We start from the raw sequence: 16833 nt of genomic DNA, 5'->3' as shown, positions 1-16833 counted from the left end.
GGACAAACCTCCTTCTGTTCTGCTCCTTCTTAGGTGTGACAGACAGAGAGTCCCCTAGATCTCTGTTCCGTACACTAAGCATACAAATAACCTATGTGTGGTTCTGAATTTGTGTGTATCCATGTGTACATCCATCTCCATGTGTATTTCTATCTGTGGAAACATATTTTAAACTCAAGTCCTCATGATTAACATGCTAGATCCCTGGAAAGCCACTAGCCAGAATGCACACACTGTCCTATGTAGAAAATGCTATGCAAATAATGAGCTTTTTTTTTTTTTTATTTCAAATACATTCTTTCCTAAAGGTTGCTCTCAGTGCTGTTGATGACAGTGGCAGAGGAATCACTGCAAAGAAACGCTGTGTTGGAGAAGCACAACATAATACCACTCCTCCCCCCCTCCCCCTAGACAAAATGCTGATCTAGAAAGGAATCACTTAGCAGGAACTCAGGGTGAATGAACACCTCCATGCTGTAACCACTCACTCTCTGCTCTTCAGAAGAGCAGTCAGTCTCTTGTGATGGTATTTAAACTGAAAGCGTTAGGCAGCAAGAAGTACTGTAATTAAAGCTTCACAAAGAAAATGATTGAAGAAACACGGTGAGAAACTTCTGCTTTGAAACCATATTTCCTTTAGCCCCGTGTCTCTCTAAGAAAATAAAATTTCTTCTCACAATCTACATTTTACTGCTGTTTCATTTAATAATGCATATTGACATTTGTCTAGGATTACTGGCCCCAGATTTGCTTTTCATTTCTAATCAGTTAAGCATGCGCCCGTTATCAAAACTCAGATCCTTCCCTCTCCCACCTGTCCACTGCCTCTTGTCTCAATTTGTCTTATTTACTTATTTTTCAAATTGAGTTCAGAAGCAGGGAAAAAATCTTACAAAGTACAGTGAAAAGAAAATTCTCTGGGAAAAAAATTCAGTATGATTTGTGGGGGGGGGGGGCTGAAAAATTTACCTCTCATTCTGCTTAGAAAATAAAATTTCAATTCCCACTACTGAAATCACAGACATAAATGCACACACACACACACACAGGCACACACACATATACACACACACAGGCACACACACACACAGGCACACACACAGGCACAAATATTCCAAGGGCAACACAGAGTACCCAGAGGCTTCATTATCGTAACAATCTGTCCCTAGAATGACCTGGGAGATGCTGTCTGTGGAAGCCTTTCTGTGCTTTATTGCCTGAAAATGCTCCCAGGCAGACCTTTTCAATGGTCACTTGTTTTCCTTTTAACATAAACAAGTGAGAGGGGGAAAAAAAAAAAGAAAAACCATTCTAAGAAGAATCCATTTGGTTCTTGCTGTCATACAGCCTGTGCAGGAACATCACCACTAATATTGCTCATATCCATAATATAAATATAGAGAAGGAAACATTAAGGAAGATTTGGTCATCATTTCAACCACTGGATAGATGCTGCAGAGGTATCAGGAGATGCCTTATAGCATCACTCTTGAAATTGTAATATTGTACATCTATCACACCAGCTATCTCATTAAACATGCTTTAAGAAAGAAATCGGTGAGTGTTTTCAGTTTCTACTCCAGTGGGAGCTTCTGGGTTTTACATAGGTATCTGTAACTTCATTTTGCAGGCAAACCGCAAGTGGTATAGAATCTGTGCCAAAAAGCACTATTTATAACTCACAGTAAAACCTAATACTCATCGCACACAAAAACATGTTCTGGACTCATATGTACGTTAACTGATGCAGTCTCCTCCGCAATGGCATAAGATAGCCTTCCAGTCAGTGGTCCATGTTTTAACAGAACTGCCTTAACTGTTTAGAGACAAGAAGCTTGTCCATATTGATGCAGTCCAAAATAAGAGACAGACTTTGAAACTAGGGAGTCTGGTCCTTTTTGCCTGCTTTACATTTTCTTCAACTTAAGTATCCTCCCAGGGTATATTGAATATTGAGAATGAACATGCTTTCCTCCCAAGAATATGTCCCAAACCTAAACTACAGTCCATTTCAAATGAACATATTTTTAGCAACAGAATTTTATCGATAAGTTTTTTTTAAGATGATCATCATTATTTGAATGGAAATTCAGGTAAATAAAAAGAAGATATTTGGGTAGTAAGGGGGGGTGAAAAGGCAGAGTTTTTTTAAAGTGCCTGCTGCTGAAATTGTGTCACATACCATCATTCATAAGCTGCTTCCCAAGAGCATCCCAAGGGAACAGAAGTGGGCATTCTTTCTGCACGGTTAGGATTTCTTTCTTTCTTTCTTTCTTTCTTTCTTTCTTTCTTTCTTTCTTTCTTTCTTTCTTTCTTTCTTTTTTTTTTTTTTTTGACAGGGTTTCTCTGTGTAGCCCTGGCTGTCCTGGAACTCACTTTGTAGACCAGGCTGGCATTGAACTCAGAAATTCGCCTGCCTCTGCCTCCCAAGTGTTGGGATTAAAGGCGTGCGCCACCACACCTGGCTTATGGTTAGGGTAATAGACAGTCTACATATTGTCTGTAGGACATGGAACCTTGGCTCATGTTAAATGTCCAGGCAACAATAATTACTATTGGTGCTTCGATTTTACTGTAAAGAATCATCTGCATATTCTTTCCATCTCTATATTAGCCCAAAAGTACCAAAGTGATGCCTGTTTCCATTAGACTGATCCTCTTAGATGATGCCGTGGGTTTTTAATCCACATCAGAGCATTCTTCAAAATATGGCAAATACCCAAGTGTTGAGAGTATGTAAGTTGGCACATGGTTAGTGAGTTCCTATAGACTGGGAAAATGGCTCAGTGGATAGGAACACTTCACACTTCGAACCAAATCACAGTTTGACACCCAAATTCCCCATAGTGAAAAGAGAAAAGCAATTCCTCTAAGTTGTCCTCTTTTGATGTGCACACATGCATGCATACACACACACACACACACACAAACACTATATAAACAAATGATTTTTAAGTTAGAAGAGAATTTGAGATTTGTAAGATGAGATTTTCCAATCTGATGGATATTCTTACTTCACTACACACCCTGAACCAAAGTCTTATTGCAAGAAACCAGAATGCTCTATATTTCTCTGTATGTAAAGGTCCATGTCCTTGTGTGTTTGGTATGCCTTAGTGTCCATGGGGAGGTCAGAGAACCATTTCAGGTGTCAGTCCTCACCCCCCCACCTTGTTTGAGTCAGCTTGATGTTTCCCACTGTTTCTGCTAACATAACTTGTCTGTGAGCTCCCAGCTATTCTTTGTCTGGGACTCAGAGCATTGCTACTGTGTCTGTTTTCTTACATGGGATCAGGTGATCCATACCCCACTCATGCTTGCCTGACCTGAATATGGTTTTCACACTGAGCAGTTTTCCCAACTCATGTGGACTTTTTTTTAAATTAATTTTTACATTTTAAAAGTTTATTTCTTGTTCTTATCTTTAAAAGTGTTATCAAGATACATGGCCCTCATTTTTTCCTATGTCCTTACCAAATCATTTTAACTACTTAATGGTTCAATTCCAAGCAGTGCCTAGCAATCATAGCATGCTTTACTGTATTTCCACTATCTTAGATATTCTTTTCTCCCTCTCTATTAAGAGAACTTGTGTACTGAGTAAAGTACAGTTCCTAAGTGCATACCGAATGTCTAAGGAACAAAACTATATTACCAAAGTGATGTCTGTTTACAGTAAACAGACACTATTAGATAATGTTGTGTTTGTTTGTTTGCTTGTTTTTGAATTTTTTTTTTAAATCATAGCATTCTTCAGAGTGTGATAAATACCCAGGGGTGAGGATATGTGGTTCAATCACATGATAAAGGCTGGCTCCCCACCCTTGCAGGACAAGAAACTATCTCTGTCAGCTATATAAAACAAAACAAATAAACAAACAAGCAAAAAAGAATCCTTAAAGTCACCTCCATCCTGGCTTGAAGCAGAAGTGTTTTAGCAGGAGACGTTCATTAAAATTCAAAGCAAGATCTCTTCTTTTTGAGTTTACATTCAGAAAGTTAATACTAAGCAGAGGTAAACATTGCTTGGAGAAGGTTAAAGGCTACACTGGTATTCATAGCATTAATTATTCGGGTTAATGAATTGAATTTTGCAAATGTTTCAACTAGAAATCACACAACTTAAAGAGGAAGCAACCTCTTTTCCTATTTGATAAGCTGGATTCATAGTTTCCCAGACAGGACTGAAATGGGAGGTTTTCATTTCATTTCATTTATTTTATTATCATCCCTTAGAAGTATGTTTGCTTTGTATGAGACAAAGTGGTTAAAAATCAGGAGGAATACGAGTAGAACAAACCACAATCAGGAACTATGTGTGGAAAAAAAAACTATTTTCAATAAAATGATAAATTAAAAGCCGGAAGCCTATAACACGCTAAGGCCTGGTAATGATCGTCACCCACTGATGTTCTTTGAAAACAAATGAAATCTCCGTGCAGACTGGAGCGTACTTCATGGATGCACTACTCTGGGCCAAATGAAGCATACACAAGCGTTCGTCAGTAAGGGCATCACAGCCATGGCAACTCCTGACAAATGTACATCCTTAACAGTTTGTTTGTGAATAGATGACAGTTTGTTGAATCTCCTAGGAAGACCACTGTACTAGCCTTAGAAGTTGCTGGCAGTTGGAACCTCAATAAATACTTGATGATCACCGCCTCTGTCAAGAGTCTTTTTTTGCTTAAACATATATGGTGTCCTGCAGAGTGTCTTAAAACCCTCCACTAAGTTAAGCTCTTAAAAGAGAATAAAATAAGAACCTTTCCCTTTCTTCTCATGGTGAATGAAAAAGGCAGGCTTTGCTTTGTGTTTCTGATAAATTTTTCTTTCCAATTTAAACCGTCAAAAGCATATTTGACAAGTATCTACCCTATCCTGGAAGCCAACCAACATAAAATCTATTGTGTTTCTTTAGGCAGAATTGAATTTTAATACACCCTGAAAAATCACCTCTTAATTCTATTTCTTTTATAGCCCTCACAAAGTCACTGTCCTCAAAAATTAAAGTAAAAAATGAAAATAAAGACAATTTACAATGACTTGTGGATGTAAGCTTCAATCTTTTCTCTTTACTACAAGCCCTGCGTTCTTTCTTCCCCACATTTTCATTACCATATTTCTGTCTTCCACAAATATTTACTAATACACAATTACTATCAGAATGTAAGGAAAAAATTATGGAATTAACACTTCTAGTGCCCAAGTGTTTCTACAAGGACAGATTACCATCAATGTTAGCAGTGACATCAGCTCTGAGACAAAGAAAACCTGTGGGTCACAAATGTCAGGCAATTAAATTTAACCACTAGTAAATATTCTGTTTGCATGTTAAGAAGACTCAACACCATATCTTGTCCTCATGCATGCTTCTTGACAAACCAAATATCATAGCTGCACAATTAACTGAATCATTTTGGCCTTTCTGAATATTGCAAATGAGAATTGGGAGCACACTGCAGAGTCATCACTAATACTGAGCCTTATACTATCTTACCTGCATCAAAAAATGTAAGAACCAATATATAAAAAGTAGCTCTTCTTTACAGCACTATCTGATCCACTTTATCTGTTTTGCCTGAATATCTTTAATCACAAAATATCCATCATTGAAATTCAGTGAAATATTCACACGTCAAACACTGCATGAAAAGGAGGAATATTTCTCCTACAATCTTCAGAACTCTATTCTCAAAATTAGGCTATCCATTTTCAGAGACTGAATACAGTGAAAGACACATCAGATGGATGAGTGTCAAGTGTCACTAGGTCAGCAGTTTAGGTGTCTTAGAATGTTCAAAATAACTTTCTTCCAAGATGTCCCTCATAGGCTACTGTATCCCAAAGCTCTCCACACTTTACCTGTCTTCACCTGGAAAACTCATGTCTAATATAATGGGCATCACTACCATTCCCAATCCCAGTACCTACAAAGACTTTGCAGGAGGTCTCTGAGACATTCAATGTTTAGTTATGTTGGCCCATTCTTTGGAGTGTTTTTTTTTTTTTGAGCATGTTCTAGGATGCTGAGTAAATACCACAAGAGTATATTAATGCCAACGCTTTCTTAAAGCGTCAAAAATACTTGTCTAAATGTGTTTCTTTTAATTCTTTTTCAGAGTCACATTGGAAAATTTAGAGGTATTTTTTCATCTCTTACCTATACTACATACTCTACCAAAGACCTCTTATTGACTCCATCTTCAGGACAAATTATTAAGATGTTTTTGATCAGTGCTTCCTACACTGTGCATATATCAAAAATGAGGCTCATATATAGGTTAAGCATCTTGTCAACATAACAGGATCTTAAAACAAGGAAGGCAGTTCTTAATTCAAGCAAACTAAGTCTGGGCTAAGCCTTTATCTGCCATTGTTGACAACCTAGACTTTGAAAATCAGAAGTTAGACTTTGAAAGATAAAGAAATTGAAAACCAAGCTTAAATAATTTCACATTACACAAAGGGATTTTTGAGACAGCATAAAAATTAGAATGCAGTACTGTCCAGAATAGTATTGATCTGTTGAGGATCCCATGTAATATGTTGGGGCTCAGCTCATAGCATTGATGGTTGATGAAATACCTCTTGGTACAGAGATATATAAAAAAAGAGATTGCCTTCAGTGCTTCCCTGTCTGTGACTGCACATATTGGTAAATGCTCTATGCACAACGTAAACTTTAAGCAAAGGCACACAAATTACAAAAATAAAAAGGATTAGGAGAATTAGTTTTCCCCTCCAACTATCTCATCCCTTGGTTATATGCATGCACCTTCTTTTTGTAATACTTGAATTAAATCTTTAGTTATCTATTTGATTGCCTTGCCATGTTAAACAAAATAAGCCTACACAGACGTTGAGGGCCAAACTCTCATTCAGATACACTCATTTACTGCATGCATGCCTTCATCTCTTAAGTTTCTTAAATAAGGATATAGTGGCCAACAGCCAAGCATATGCAATACCAACAACAATACATTATGTTCCTATGCAGAGTATGGTGCTCCACCTAGTTCAGTTAGCTTTTCTATTGACTGCATACCACGTTCTTGCTTTGCAGGAAGGATTTAGATAAAATGAATAATATTAAGTTTTCAGTCCTATTCAATTTTAAATTGATGTGGTGCCTAAAATTCCATCTGAGTACAGTCATGTCTGCATGTGGCAAGGGAAAACATTCACCGTCTCTTTAGTCCCTCTCTATTAAACAACACACGTAGGGTGACAATGGAATCTCTGCTCTTATCAAATGAGCTTTCAAGAGTTAACTAGATGAAAGCAAGAGTTTCACCTGTTTTAAGATGCTCAATAATCTAACAAGTAATGTTCCTCAGAGAAGCCTAAGCTCTACGTACCAAAAAGGACAGATTGAAGGATTTTCTCTTTTCTTTTTAATCTATGATATAGATGGTCACTTCTCGGGTACTCACCTATTCACCCACCCCTCATTTTCAAATCTTCCTGGCCAATCCGACTTCTCATATTACTTTAACTATGGTAAACTGCTCCCATTCATCACCTTCCTTCCAACACATCATAGTGTTCTCTATTTCAAAGAGAAAAAAGATATGGAGTTTGAAGATCAGAACCGTTTCATCTTCCTGTTAGGAGCTCTGATAAGCAGTTGTAGTCAGAGTTCAATCCAATCTACCAGTAAAATAAAACTAGGGACTTGTCACTAGATTTAATTGTTTGGAAGTCTCTTCTGGATACAGGGAAGAATTATTTGAACAGCAGTTTATTTCAGGAATTTATATCCTGTATTCAGAGAAACTCCATTAATGATTTAGCAGTGTAAAAAGCATAGATCTGGAGAGGACAATGATAGCCAACTTATTTGCACACTTGTCAAAATTAGAGCAACTGATTCTAAATCATCTAGATGAGTGTTCACATTCTTAAAAGCTTGGGAAAATGCTACACACATTTCCCATGACACCACTTCCAGATCTCCATAGTGTGCTATAAGATGTTAATCTTCCCACACAAGGATTTTCCAACATTCCTTTGCTTTAGGTCACAAGACATATTCCATAAATCCTTTTGTATTCTGAAGTTGAGTTTCCAATTGTCAGTAAACTGTTAAATCTAGGTTAAAAAAATAAAAGAACATTGGATAGAAAGACAGCTCAGTGGTTAAAGGAACTTCTTGTTATTAAAAGGGACCCTGGTTATGTTCAAACACCTACAACAGAATTAATTACTATGCATAACTCCAGTTTCTGGGGATCTCGTGTCCTCTTTTTCCACGGCAGGAATTGCAGACATGTGATGCCCATACATACAAGCAGGTAAGCATTCATGGGCATAAAAATTAACAAAACATTTTTTATAAAGAACAAAGGGACACAGGCTACTTTTTGCTAACCACCAGCACCACCACCACCACCACCACCAGCACCACCACCACCACCACCACTACTACTACTACTACTAATAATAATAATAATTTTGCATTACTATGAAATTTGGACACAAAAATATCATAAAATTTTCAATAATATTAATACCATGTAGAAAAGCAAAAAACTCATTAACTATACTCACACTGATCTTTCATTCTGAGCAAAATGCAATGGGCCTCATATAACAATGTGGGCTAGAATTTAGTTACATGACCTGCCCATTTATTATTTATGGTTTATTTTTGTCTTCCCCTTTGCAAGGGTTCTCTCCCATTTGTTCATCTTTCTGTGCCCTAACAGTTCCTCCCTGAGGATCTCGAGAGTGTGTGTTCTTTCTCAGATACTCTTACCGGAGAACTGAACCTAGTGGAAACTATCACAGCACTGTCCCCATAGAATACAGCAGGGATGCTGTAGTGTCTCATTTATAGTGACAAGATGAAACCTAGAAGAAAAACTCCCTACTTTCTCCCGTTGATCACCCACCTTCCACTACAGGCAGTTACTTTGAAGAATACTTTGTTTGGGTAACTCCTTTCTAACAATCCCTATTATCCACAGTCTGTGAAATGATGGGCCTCTTAGAGAGATTTCTTTTCTTTTCTTTTTTTTTCAGAAGGAGAATTGATTTTTATGAGCAGAGAGGGTTGTCACTGAGAGAGAGAGAGAGCAGTAACGAGTTGCAGAGTATCTTACCTTCCTCTGAACCTCAGAAATAAATATTGTTAGAGAGAAACTTATAATGGCCAGAGAGAAAGTTCCTTTGGGGGAACCAGTAACTATCCTGCAGGACTTTCTTACCAATGCAGAAGAAAACAATGCTTTATAAGCTACAAAATTCCCTGTGTCAAGTTGAGGGTCCAAGGAGAAGAACCGTCATGCCTGCTAGTCATGATATATACCAGTGCCACATAAGCTGTCAGTCAAAATGGCCCTATGAGTTTTACTTGTCTCCTAATTAAAAACTGAGAAAATAGATATAAAGGGAAGAAAGAATGTTAACAAGCTGAAGTCAAATCAGGATTCAAGTGGAATCTATGTAAATCCAAGCGCTCTTTTCATCCTCCTCCATCCTGTGCAGAGCTCCATGTGCACTATGGAGATAATCAAAATATCATCAAGAGCATGGCTTATTGTACTTTTTAAAATGTCCAGCAGTCTTCAAAGATTCCAGCAAGTGGAAAAGTCTATGGATTTGCAGTACTACAAGGATCTCTTTCAGAATAAAATGCCACACCAATAATTTTGCTATCATGCTTTGGTTTTAAGAATCCAATTCAATATAAGCAAGTTCTAATGTCTCTGATTATTCCTATTTGCTTTTGCCTAGAGGCCTGGAAAGAGTACAGGCTTTACAAATGTAAACAGAGGGCTCATGATGCTGTTGGAATGTTCTACCTTCCTGTTTTCAAAGTAAGAGGCCACGCTGCTTTGAAAAGTATTCCACAGAGAGAACAAAGGACGCTTCTTCTATTAGATCATTTAAAACCTTTGTACACCCGCGTTATTTGTACAAACTCTGTAAATCCTAATATGTTCAGCAATTAAAGCCCAATGGAAGCAAGTATCTCTAACGATGCACTTATCATGTTGTAATACATACTTCAGAGGTGGAGCGATAAAAACTCCAGTTCAGGTCAGCTCCACATCTTTGCAAATGACTTTTGCGCTGAGTGTGCTCACAGTCAGAGAGTGGACACAGAAGATAGGGGAGTACTTTATATTCACATGGAGACCAGGAGAAAAAGAAGCAACGGCCTACCTTTAATTTTAGTTAGAAATGGAGAAGATATTTGTCCTTGAAAGACCTTGGGATATTTCTGAAAGAGAAATTTAGTTTGCAGATGCTGTAAATCAGCCCGAACCCCACAATTAGTGTAGAGTGAGATTATCAGGAAGAATGGGAAAGATTCCTGTAACCACCCTTCAGGTTAGGGCAAGAGAAAGAAAGGGGGACCACGCGGAAATCACTACACTGGTCACAATTGTAAATACCCATGGAGGACACTAAGAAGGAATCCCCTCATAGTGCATAGAAAGAATGATGGGAATGATGAAGTTAAATGAAAAAAGGGGGTAATGGTTGCCCAAAGTTGTCCAGGCATTGTCGAACATATCTCTACTTCCACCACTTTGAAGGCTAAGGAGTGGGATCAAGAGTTTGAGGCAGACCTTAGCCATAGAGTGAGACTGGCCAACCTCAGGAAAACAGAAAAGACCAGATGACGTCAAGTTGTGGCCCTATATAAGCAGCGTCTCTCGTTCACAAAGTATCTGTGAAGTGAACATGAGTGAAGCTATCCCAGGAGTGATCAGCTCAACCTAAAAATTACTAACACAGAAATCTAAATATTCAAGTGTGCACAGCAACAAGAGTGGGAAAGAAGAGAGACCTGCCCCGCCACCACCCCAGATCTACCTGCTGGTGCAGAGAAGCCAAATGCCCAGCCATTCCCAGAAAGATTAACACCGGGCAGTTATGGATTTGTTTTCAGTGGACTTGATCATTTCTAATTATAAGATCGTGTAACAAATGTTTACATTCCATCTAGTGCAGAGTCCTAGATAAGAAACACGAAATCATTTAGATAGCTAAAGTGAGCTGATTTTAAGGAGTCATGGAGTTGGGTGGACTCAAAGATGCTCTACAAATTTTTTTCCAAACATGAGTACTGAATTCTGTCAGACAAACCCAGAAATGAGCTCTTCTGCACTGACCTAGGTCAAAAATAATCTGCAGTAGCCTCATGACTCATAACGGCTAATTGGGTACGGTGACAAACGTGTGCAGAAATAACAGAAACTGCAGTCTCCTGCCTTACGGGAAGAGGAGGATTAACAAATAGACCACTTAATTTCAACAGTATTAAAAGTATTTACACACAAGCATAAGGAACACAGAACTGTAGGACCTGAATTTTAATTCTGGAACTTAGAAAATTATATGTGCAGAAATGCACTCCATAGACAGAAAGTCAAAAGGAGGAAAGAGTAGTCAAAACTCCAATTCAAAGAGTTGACAGAAGACTTGAAAGCTTATGTTTGCTTATTTTCAAGCAATCAACATGGAACAAGTCTTTTCCAGCCCATCTCTGAGTCTTTTTTTTTTTTCCACTCAATAAAAGCTTACAATCCAAGCAATTACATAGATTGAGAAAGGGGGCAAAGCTGGCCTATTTATAACACAGTCAATTCTCCATTATTCCAGAATCTCTCAAGCTATACACTTTATGTTGTTATCAGCCCTATGGTCACTCCATTGCCCATTATCACCTCTGCAGGGAAAAGAGGTGAATCTCAAATCAATCCATTTAACTATTTATTGGCAATGCTGGTGAGTGGACAAGGGGAAAATAATGGAGAGCCTCCTATACAATTAGTGTAATCCTCCACCTTTAGCTTCTATCTGTAGATTCAGATTCCTGTCACAAATGCCACTAAGAAAAGAGTTTCCATGCTTGATTTACAAATGAGTGAGTGACACTTTAAATATTCCCATTTCACTGAATTATACTGATCAATTCAAGAATCATTTTCTTCTATCAAAACAAATGGCAAGGAAAGCATCACAAAGTCTTAGGCAGTTCCATTTCATTAACAAAACTATTAGACACTATAAAGTGCCTGGCAGTGGTGGCACACGCCTTTGATCCCAGAACTTGGGAGGCAGAGGCAGGTGGAATTCTGAGTTCAAAGCCAGCCTGGCCTACAGAGTGAGTTCCAAGACAGCCAGGGCTATACAAAGAAACCACATCTTGAAAAACAAAAATCAAAACAAAACAAAACAAAAAAACAAAAATAACAACAAAAACAAAACAAAGCAAAAACCTATAAAGTAAAAGAAGAAACTAAGCAAGCCTATCAGTTGTACTATGTGCAAGTCAGAGCCTTTACAATAGCAATCATAATAATGCATTTTCCTCAGGCTTCGTAAAGAATTTAATATAGTATCATACATGAATTGAGTAAGCAGCATTCTGAAAGAATAACTATATGATTGATAAAATGATTACTAACCTTTATTGGTAGTGTTATTACTATTGATCCTCTGGGTGAGAAAGCAGCCTCTCTAATAGTCTGTGAAATTCACGACTGGGGAGAGAAGTCATTGTTTCATAGAAACTGACAGATTAACACTAAAAATCTGCGTTGGCATTGGTCTGCAGTGTGAAAGGACTTGCTCTTGTGAAAAACTCTTTTATGGTTTGGAAGAATGAACAACATATATATGTAACAGTAAAGAAAGCTTAAAATTTACATATCGCAACAGAGTCTTTTTTCCCATTCTTTTCTACTTCTGTTTTCTGGGTTTTTTTTTTTCCTCTCTGAAAAACAGGTGCAATCACAGACATAATACTTGCCATGAGTTTCCACCAATTTATTACCCACCATGAAGTCAGAAAAGCACAATTGGATTTGTATTTTGGTCGGCAAGAAGAGACCTATGGTTCACCTTCTGTAGCTGCCATGATTCACTGTTAAGTACAGTGATGCCATACATGTCCTAACTTTTCCTAACCTTCACATACCCTTTGCTGCACTCAACATGCAAATCAATAGACTTGGCAGACCCTGCATTTTTTGAAGTAAAGTGATTTCTAGTCTTCTTTTGGCTCTCCCTGGAGAGCCCCTGCCTCTCAAAGAACACTGTCAAGAAAGAATATGCCAAAGATAAAATAAATAAAATCAAATCAAAGAGCAAGGAATATAAAAAGAGAGCAAATGCACAAACTCTCTCACATGTTCTTTGCTTTGTTCTATTTAAATCTGCCAAGACAGACCCATAAAGGTGATTCAGAGAGTTATTCTTTTAATTCTATGGGAAAATACACAGCTACATGAGCATAAATTTAAGAAACAGTTTCATTTGGCACCTGGAAAGACATATCATGAAACAAAATTATTTTTTTAACATATCTATGCTATGTGGCATTTGAATTACCTCATGTGTAGGTTGGAGAGCTTGTTACTGATCAGGGTTTGGCTAACCAGCAGTTGTTTACCAGTAAAACCTGTTTGGAGAAAGTCAAAAGGTGGAGGCTTATATTTCTTTCCATTACTCAACCTGTGTATGGGAATGAAATGTGCTTCTGACAGTCTTTCTCTATTACTGTATAAAGATCTTTTCTTTCCTGATCAGCTTATGCAGTTACACATGAACTCATTTAATTACATGTATGTAGAATTGGCTGCACCAGGAAAAAAAGAAGTGTTAAGGCAAAGCTCTGGAGTACAGTGAGAGACACAGACATGTGTACAAATACATTATAATATAACAGGCACCAATAGCCAATGAAGTTCTAAATGATACTTGGAGAAATCCAAAGAAAGACTGGATTTATCCTGACCAGGAGGAAAGTTTACATACCAAAGAATCTTACTAGAAATTTTCTCAAGGAAAGACAATTAGTTAATGTTCTGTAAAACTGATAAACCCTATGGGAAAGGTTGAGTTTCTTAAATTATTTAAGTCCATGGAAGGGGTCTTTAACAACTTAGAGCCAGTTTGAGATCTGGGTAATCATGGATCTTGAAAGATAGACTAATATATTTGGATGGGTTTTGTCCAGGACAGAAAATCCAAGAAACAGATGAAGTGAATGAAGAGTATGATGCAACTAGATCTTTTGACCTGTTTGATGTTTTAACACATTCATTCGGGGAATAGTAAAGACAGTATGAGAGTTTGAGGGGAGAGTGATGGTGGTGAGGAAGCATAAGGCGAGACAGCATAGGGCACCGACGCTTCCCAGAGTGAAGCAAATCCTTGATATCTGAAGAATAGAAAGGAAAAAGTACGTGGACCAGTAGTAGTGGCAATACTCTCTCTCTCTCTCTCTCTCTCTGACACACACACTTGCAGAAATTCTCAACTAGATGATTACAAACCTACTAAATATCAAGGTCAGAGAAAATAAAGTGTAACTTTTGATTACAGTCAAGAAGTTCTCATGAGCCCAGAATGCTATTTTCTACAAAAACTTACATAGGCAAAATCTCCAAAGCAGGGGTCTAAAAACTTGCATTTTTATTTAGTCTCTTCACTGAATGTTCCTGAGGGTTAAACGATCACCATTTTGTGAGCAAGGATGGAGTCTTACTTCAACATTTATCCCAAATGCCCTTGCATAAACTTAGCATGGTGTGTGGCACATGGTTAGTATTCAGTCTTTGCCCAGACCTCAGTTACAAGCTTCTGACTCTAACGGATGTCTGTCTGGCATTCCTTGGAGCCTGAGATTATTACACCGAAGTTTTATATTCCACTGCTGTCAGCACTACTGGACTTGTTCCTAACCTATTTGGGTAAAAAGGAAAAATATTTTTTTTTTAAAAATCATTTTCCGAAGAATTTTAATCTCTCTTATATTTTCAAAAGTAGCAAAACAAGGTCTTATTGTTTTCTGTTGGGTTGAATGTTAACTCAGAAGCTACTTAAAAACATGGTAACAGCTTAGGAAATGTACTCTGGAGCCTGCTGCCCCATGATCCAATTTAATTAATTACATGTATTTATGTTACATTATATATTATGTGATCTTAAAAGGAAAAGCTACTGTGTTTCCCTACCTGGTGGCCTGGGGCTGCCTAATATTCTGCTAAATCAAGACATTCATAGAACTAAAATTCTGAAACACAAGTAAATATCAGTAATACACATTGCACTTTCTGCAATTTGTGTATATATATGTGTGTGTGTGTATAAAATATTATATATATATGTGTGTGTGTGTAGTATTTTCTGCATATAATGATAAATTAAAATGGATTTTCAACAGTATCTTAGGACTTTACTTGCTAAGAAGCCTGTTACAGAAGCTGTCAAAACCCTCTTTTTAAGTCATTTAAAAATGTTTTTGAAGGGAATGTCTCCCCACTAAACTAATAGCCCAATGACACTACCCCATATCCAAAATGGTAAAATGGTTCTAGCCTGATTTCTGTTGCTTTGATAAATAGCATGACCAAAAACAACTTCGGGAAGAACAGGGTTCCCTTCGGCTTCTTCTTCCAGAGCACTTTCCAACAGTGAGAGAAGTCAGAAACCTTGGAGAAATTGTTGTTTACTGGGTAACACACTGGCTCAAGTTCAGCTATCCTCATAATACAATCCTAACCTGCTTGCCTAAGGATAGAAAAGTCCACTGTGGGATGGCTCCTCCCACATCAGCTATCAATTTCTCAAGACAATCTCTCGCAGACATGGCCACAGGACAATCTAAATGAGCTGATACTTTTAGTTGACATTCCATCTTCCTAGTTTGCTTCGGCTTGACAATAAAAGCTAACTGTGACCCTTCAGGTGCAATAATTGCATAAGGACATTACACAGTATTAAGAAATATAAGAATAACTTAAGTTTTAATTTTTTACAATAAAGTATGTTCAAGACTGACGAAAATCATGGGCGAAGTTCTTTGGGCAAAAGAAGTGCTTAAAATTCATCTTGCTAAAAATCGCTGTACCTTGACAAAGGCATAATCAACATGTTCTTGGAGTACTAGTCTGGAATCTGGATTTCTTGTAAAACATTGCCCAGTGGTGCACAGATATACTTTCATGGATGACAACCCATCAGACAAAACTGTCAATAATCAAAGAGTTATGCTTTCAATGAACTAGTTGGCATAACTGACTTCCTAACTTGAGAGGCGGTCTTCATTCTGTCCTCTCTTTTCTCCCAGCACTGTCTCAACTCACCTTGTTACACTTACAAGCTATAGGCTCCTTTTGTCTCTATAGAAGATTTTATGTCTTTTCTTGTCCTTTATAGGTTCCAGAGCATGCATTAAAAAAAAAAAAGGACTTTGTAGAGGCTATATCTGGTCAAGAATTGGGAAAATATCATAGGGATTCCAAGGAAATTGCCAAAATATTTATAGAAGGTGAGTGTGTTGTTTGGAAGATATAAGTATGTACAATCAGTTTTTGTGCCCAGTTAGACATTTTATACACCTAACTTAATTTTCACAGGAACAGCTTGGGAATCTAACGTATTTTTCACATTCTTTGCTATTCTTCCTTTTTATCTCCCCATCCCTTTCCTTCCTTTCCCTGTCCTTCTTATGATAGAAATGGACAGCAGAGCCTTACATATGCTAGGCAGTTTCCCTGACACGGATATGCCTAGCACTCCCATTTTCCGCTTCAAGAAGACAAAGACTTAGAAACACTTTAAAATTTTGTACATTTCACAAAATTAACAAGTAGAAGAGTCAACATTAGGACCTAAGGGTATCATTATCTGAATGCAGAGTTCCTTTCACTGCATATTTGTGGCTCACTCACTGAAGTGGACCGCACTATCTTCAGTCATGCATAACCCGGTGATGTAATCAGGCTCTGCATCTCTCTCTCCTGCCACCAGCGTGGAGTCTCACCACTGGACTCCTTCCCTACAGACCTCTGGACCTTCCAGTAA

The 16833-nt window shown here is 37.8% G+C and overlaps 1 protein-coding gene across 2 annotated transcripts in view; it reads right to left on the bottom strand.

Annotated features, from left to right (window-relative positions):
• Positions 1-16833, bottom strand: part of Flrt2 (fibronectin leucine rich transmembrane protein 2) — a 92565-nt gene that overhangs the window by 64161 nt on the left and 11571 nt on the right. The window lies entirely within an intron of this gene.

Source organism: Mus caroli, unplaced genomic scaffold (genome assembly GCF_978045245.1).
Source record: "Mus caroli unplaced genomic scaffold, Mus_caroli_1 scaffold_14, whole genome shotgun sequence".
In the NCBI taxonomy this organism is placed as follows: Eukaryota; Metazoa; Chordata; class Mammalia; order Rodentia; family Muridae; genus Mus; species Mus caroli.
Note: the sequence above shows the minus strand (reverse complement) of the source record. Positions and strands in the feature narration are given on the sequence as shown.